The sequence below is a fragment of the Chiloscyllium plagiosum genome, unplaced genomic scaffold (assembly GCF_037043375.1).
Source record: "Chiloscyllium plagiosum isolate Xiang-an unplaced genomic scaffold, Cpla_swu_hap1 HiC_scaffold_18, whole genome shotgun sequence".
Lineage (NCBI taxonomy): Eukaryota > Metazoa > Chordata > Chondrichthyes > Orectolobiformes > Hemiscylliidae > Chiloscyllium > Chiloscyllium plagiosum.
Window position 1 is genome coordinate 114,818,397 of NW_028270156.1, and position 6,000 is coordinate 114,824,396.

A 6,000-nucleotide genomic window follows, 5' to 3' on the forward strand; every position below is an offset into this window, starting at 1 on the left:
GAAATGCAGTTTGTGTTCACCTCAATCTAAAAGCCAGTTTCTGAACATAGTAACAGAAGTCAAAAGGTAATTACCTCACCCCACCCCCTCTCCGGAAGAGGTGCTAACTGCCCTTGAGTGCTTTTTGTTCTCGATGTGAAGAGCTCTCACGCCTGAGTCACCCTCACGTCTCTGGTTGCTGAATGAATCACAAAGAAGGAATTTCACCAGAGCTGGAACTGCCTCACTTCCCCACTCGCCCTCCCCGTGTACATTTTCCTGCTCCTCAGTGATTTAAAGAAAACCAAATGGATGCGATGTCATTCTGTAGCCTCTCTGTCGATTCCTCCGTTTCAGTTCCGACGTGGCTTAGATCACGTGGCGCACCTTAATACTAGCGACGCTATGAAAGCACAAGTCCAGAGGTTCCTCTGAGAGTGTAATTTCTTTCATTGCTGTTGCTGATTGAATGAGCCACTAACGTGCGAACTGCTCCAAAACATGATTCAGGACCTCTGGTGCCAACTCTCGCACGTTGAATAACGACAGACAGCTTCCAAATGAGGTCTTTCAGAGACGACTTTGGGGTACATTTGACAGACAGACTAGTTCAGGAATCCGTGGTGCGCTGTGACACCAGCGCATCAGCTTCTTCCCTGTCTTTGAACCGGGCCGCCTGCGCAAGGAATGCAAATGCGGTACTGCTTTTCGTGAAAGGATCAGAAGGCGGTAACTACACTCTCAAACGGAATGGCATATGAACAGAACCAGGTTGGAGATAAACTTTACAATGCTTTGCACAGTAATTAAATGGAGTTGCATTACATTTCACTACGAGAGCACATTTGTTCAAGCAAATTCGAAGGCAGGTTTCCAGATAGGAAAGCAAGCAAGAAAGCTCCGTTCCTGACCATGTAAAGGTCCGCAGTTGAAGAACAAAGCAGTTTCTGCCCACTTTCGAAACGGGCACCTTTCGCGTGTAAGGCGAGCGTGATGACCACTTCACTACAGAAACCAGCCTCAGCCGGCCGTGCTGCGTCTCAGTGGCATCCAGCACTGACAGTTGAAGCCATTCTACCTTTCACCTTTCTGTTTCCATTAGCTCGTTGTTTCATGGGACTTGTTTAATTTTGGCTATGTGGTGAGCATGGACGAGATACACCGAAGTATCTGTTTCTACGCGGTGGACCCCAATAACATTGTGTTGCTTACACCGGCTTTAAAGGATTACTTTTTAGCGGAGCTTGCCGTCGCAGTCTGTGGCACAATCATTTAGTCTGTTCGGAAGCATTTAACACGGAACACAAACAAAACTGGCAAACCAAATGCAGTTTTAGACACAGCGAGCATGAATGCTAAATGTGAGACAGTCCGGGGTCATGAGCCATAAAGTAATCTCACAACTAACAACAGGGCAATTCCAAACTACTCTTTCAAACATACTGGAGACTGAGTGCACCACCACTTCCGAGACAATGCTGAAAAGAGAGAAAGAAAGAACATAATAAGAGTGGGCCATAAAAAGTGAATTTCACCAATCACAGTCGCGATTAGATTACCTTTCCCTTCGGATGTGTCCAGGATGGAGATGAAGTAAATGGGAGAAATTCAATAACAAATGACATCGAAATTCATTGGAACGATTTTCTCATTGGCCAGAAAACCAAATAACGACGAGTCGAGTCACCGTAGGACTTTGTTTCACAACAGCGATGAAATAACAGTCTCCATTCGGTTCCAGTAAAATCTCAACTTGCCTGGAACGTGAAGCAACAGTAGAGCTGCATGCGATTTTCCGCGCGGGAGGCGAACACGATCATGACAGCACAGACACTTCGGAAAATTTGGCGCTTTACCACACCACAGTTAATTCCACAGGAAGCAAACTCATTTTTCTTCTGTTTCAAACAGAAATGCAGTAGGGGTCGAAACCGCATTTGAACAAGTGGCGTCGTTGGAGTTGATCAGCAGAAATGGCAGCGGTGGGATTCGAACCCACGCCTCTGTCGAGACTGGAGCCTTAATCCAGCGCCTTAGACCGCTCGGCCACACTACCAGCCGCCGGCGCCGCCCATTTTCTTGCACTTCCAATTGTGCTCCTGCATAACAACACATGCAAAGTCACGTGAAAAGGAGTCCACGACCCCTCTCCGACTCGCACAGCTGCTGGGATGTGCCCGTCTACAATATCAATTTCGCAGCAGATAATGATAGCCCATCAATCCAGACAAAAATCAATCTATCGTCTCAGACTCTTTTCAGCTACAAATGTATCTGTGAGTGCGTGAGAACATATGATCGGTTATGATTTGGTCAAATTACCATGAGCTGCTTGACATTACTGCAATTTCGATTCTTGCTTTGCTAAATGATTTCACCCATTGCTCGAAACAGGACACCTTTCACGTTTACACGGAACACGAAACACACCGGACTACAGGGAAAATGCACAAAGCTGAGCAGGCCGTGTTCCACATCATACCGTGCAGCAGAGTTACAGTCACTGTGTCTGTTTTGCAGAATAAGAGTCCCAAAGAATGTTCTCCACCCTAAAACCGGAGGTAGCATTACAATCCGAGAACGACAGATCACATTGTGAGAATGCTCTGACCTCGGAGCCAGTTCGAGATGCCACTTTCCTTGCCTTTTACCTTAACCGTGCAATTTGCTGCAGAGATGCTCAGTCCTGGACATGAGCCTCATGGATACCAACTGAGTTGGAAACCTGTGTGGGAATCGAGGAGAAGCGACTCAATAAATTTTGCTAAATTCCATGGTGTTTATGAGAAATGCAGTTTGTGTTCACCTCAATCTAAAAGCCAGTTTCTGAACATAGTAACAGAAGTCAAAAGGTAATTACCTCACCCCACCCCCTCTCCGGAAGAGGTGCTAACTGCCCTTGAGTGCTTTTTGTTCTCGATGTGAAGAGCTCTCACGCCTGAGTCACCCTCACGTCTCTGGTTGCTGAGTGAATCACAAAGAAGGAATTTCACCAGAGCTGGAACTGCCTCACTTCCCCACTCGCCCTCCCCGTGTACATTTTCCTGCTCCTCAGTGATTTAAAGAAAACCAAATGGATGCGATGTCATTCTGTAGCCTCTCTGTCGATTCCTCCGTTTCAGTTCCGACGTGGCTTAGATCACGTGGCGCACCTTAATACTAGCGGCGCTATGAAAGCACAAGTCCAGAGGTTCCTCTGAGAGTGTAATTTCTTTCATTGCTGTTGCTGATTGAATGAGCCACTAACGTGCGAACTGCTCCAAAACATGATTCAGGACCTCTGGTGCCAACTCTCGCACGTTGAATAACGACAGACAGCTTCCAAATGAGGTCTTTCAGAGACGACTTTGGGGTACATTTGACAGACAGACTAGTTCAGGAATCCGTGGTGCGCTGTGACACCAGCGCATCAGCTTCTTCCCTGTCTTTGAACCGGGCCGCCTGCGCAAGGAATGCAAATGCGGTACTGCTTTTCGTGAAAGGATCAGAAGGCGGTAACTACACTCTCAAACGGAATGGCATATGAACAGAACCAGGTTGGAGATAAACTTTACAATGCTTTGCACAGTAATTAAATGGAGTTGCATTACATTTCACTACGAGAGCACATTTGTTCAAGCAAATTCGAAGGCAGGTTTCCAGATAGGAAAGCAAGCAAGAAAGCTCCGTTCCTGACCATGTAAAGGTCCGCAGTTGAAGAACAAAGCAGTTTCTGCCCACTTTCGAAACGGGCACCTTTCGCGTGTAAGGCGAGCGTGATGACCACTTCACTACAGAAACCAGCCTCAGCCGGCCGTGCTGCGTCTCAGTGGCATCCAGCACTGACAGTTGAAGCCATTCTACCTTTCACCTTTCTGTTTCCATTAGCTCGTTGTTTCATGGGACTTGTTTAATTTTGGCTATGTGGTGAGCATGGACGAGATACACCGAAGTATCTGTTTCTACGCGGTGGACCCCAATAACATTGTGTTGCTTACACCGGCTTTAAAGGATTACTTTTTAGCGGAGCTTGCCGTCGCAGTCTGTGGCACAATCATTTAGTCTGTTCGGAAGCATTTAACACGGAACACAAACAAAACTGGCAAACCAAATGCAGTTTTAGACACAGCGAGCATGAATGCTAAATGTGAGACAGTCCGGGGGCATGAGCCATAAAGTAATCTCACAACTAACAACAGGGCAATTCCAAACTACTCTTTCAAACATACTGGAGACTGAGTGCACCACCACTTCCGAGACAATGCTGAAAAGAGAGAAAGAAAGAACATAATAAGAGTGGGCCATAAAAAGTGAATTTCACCAATCACAGTCGCGATTAGATTACTTTTCCCTTCGGATGTGTCCAGGATGGAGATGAAGTAAATGGGAGAAATTCAATAACAAATGACATCGAAATTCATTGGAACGATTTTCTCATTGGCCAGAAAACCAAATAACGACGAGTCGAGTCACCGTAGGACTTTGTTTCACAACAGCGATGAAATAACAGTCTCCATTCGGTTCCAGTAAAATCTCAACTTGCCTGGAACGTGAAGCAACAGTAGAGCTGCATGCGATTTTCCGCGCGGGAGGCGAACACGATCATGACAGCACAGACACTTCGGAAAATTTGGCGCTTTACCACACCACAGTTAATTCCACAGGAAGCAAACTCATTTTTCTTCTGTTTCAAACAGAAATGCAGTAGGGGTCGAAACCGCATTTGAACAAGCGGCGTCGTTGGAGTTGATCAGCAGAAATGGCAGCGGTGGGATTCGAACCCACGCCTCTGTCGAGACTGGAGCCTTAATCCAGCGCCTTAGACCGCTCGGCCACACTACCAGCCGCCGGCGCCGCCCATTTTCTTGCACTTCCAATTGTGCTCCTGCATAACAACACATGCAAAGTCACGTGAAAAGGAGTCCACGACCCCTCTCCGACTCGCACAGCTGCTGGGATGTGCCCGTCTACAATATCAATTTCGCAGCAGATAATGATAGCCCATCAATCCAGACAAAAATCAATCTATCGTCTCAGACTCTTTTCAGCTACAAATGTATCTGTGAGTGCGTGAGAACATATGATCGGTTATGATTTGGTCAAATTACCATGAGCTGCTTGACATTACTGCAATTTCGATTCTTGCTTTGCTAAATGATTTCACCCATTGCTCGAAACAGGACACCTTTCACGTTTACACGGAACACGAAACACACCGGACTACAGGGAAAATGCACAAAGCTGAGCAGGCCGTGTTCCACATCATACCGTGCAGCAGAGTTACAGTCACTGTGTCTGTTTTGCAGAATAAGAGTCCCAAAGAATGTTCTCCACCCTAAAACCGGAGGTAGCATTACAATCCGAGAACGACAGATCACATTGTGAGAATGCTCTGACCTCGGAGCCAGTTCGAGATGCCACTTTCCTTGCCTTTTACCTTAACCGTGCAATTTGCTGCAGAGATGCTCAGTCCTGGACATGAGCCACATGGATACCAACTGAGTTGGAAACCTGTGTGGGAATCGAGGAGAAGCGACTCAATACATTTTGCTAAATTCCATGGTGTTTATTAGAAATGCAGTTTGTGTTCACCTCAATCTAAAAGCCAGTTTCTGAACATAGTAACAGAAGTCAAAAGGTAATTACCTCACCCCACCCCCTCTCCGGAAGAGGTGCTAACTGCCCTTGAGTGCTTTTTGTTCTCGATGTGAAGAGCTCTCACGCCTGAGTCACCCTCACGTCTCTGGTTGCTGAGTGAATCACAAAGAAGGAATTTCACCAGAGCTGGAACTGCCTCACTTCCCCACTCGCCCTCCCCGTGTACATTTTCCTGCTCCTCAGTGATTTAAAGAAAACCAAATGGATGCGATGTCATTCTGTAGCCTCTCTGTCGATTCCTCCGTTTCAGTTCCGACGTGGCTTAGATCACGTGGCGCACCTTAATACTAGCGACGCTATGAAAGCACAAGTCCAGAGGTTCCTCTGAGAGTGTAATTTCTTTCATTGCTGTTGCTGATTGAATGAGCCACTAACGTGCGAACT

General features: G+C 46.7%; 2 non-coding genes across 2 annotated transcripts; both read right to left on the reverse strand.

Annotated features, from left to right (window-relative positions):
- Window positions 1–1,953: 1,953 nt before the first annotated feature.
- Window positions 1,954–2,035, reverse strand: trnal-aag (transfer RNA leucine (anticodon AAG)). Its single transcript has one exon. It is a non-coding gene; the product is annotated as a tRNA-Leu (tRNA).
- A 2,683-nt stretch (window positions 2,036–4,718) lies between these two features.
- trnal-aag (transfer RNA leucine (anticodon AAG)) lies at window positions 4,719–4,800 on the reverse strand. Its single transcript has one exon. It is a non-coding gene; the product is annotated as a tRNA-Leu (tRNA).
- Between the last annotated feature and the right edge of the window lie 1,200 nt (window positions 4,801–6,000).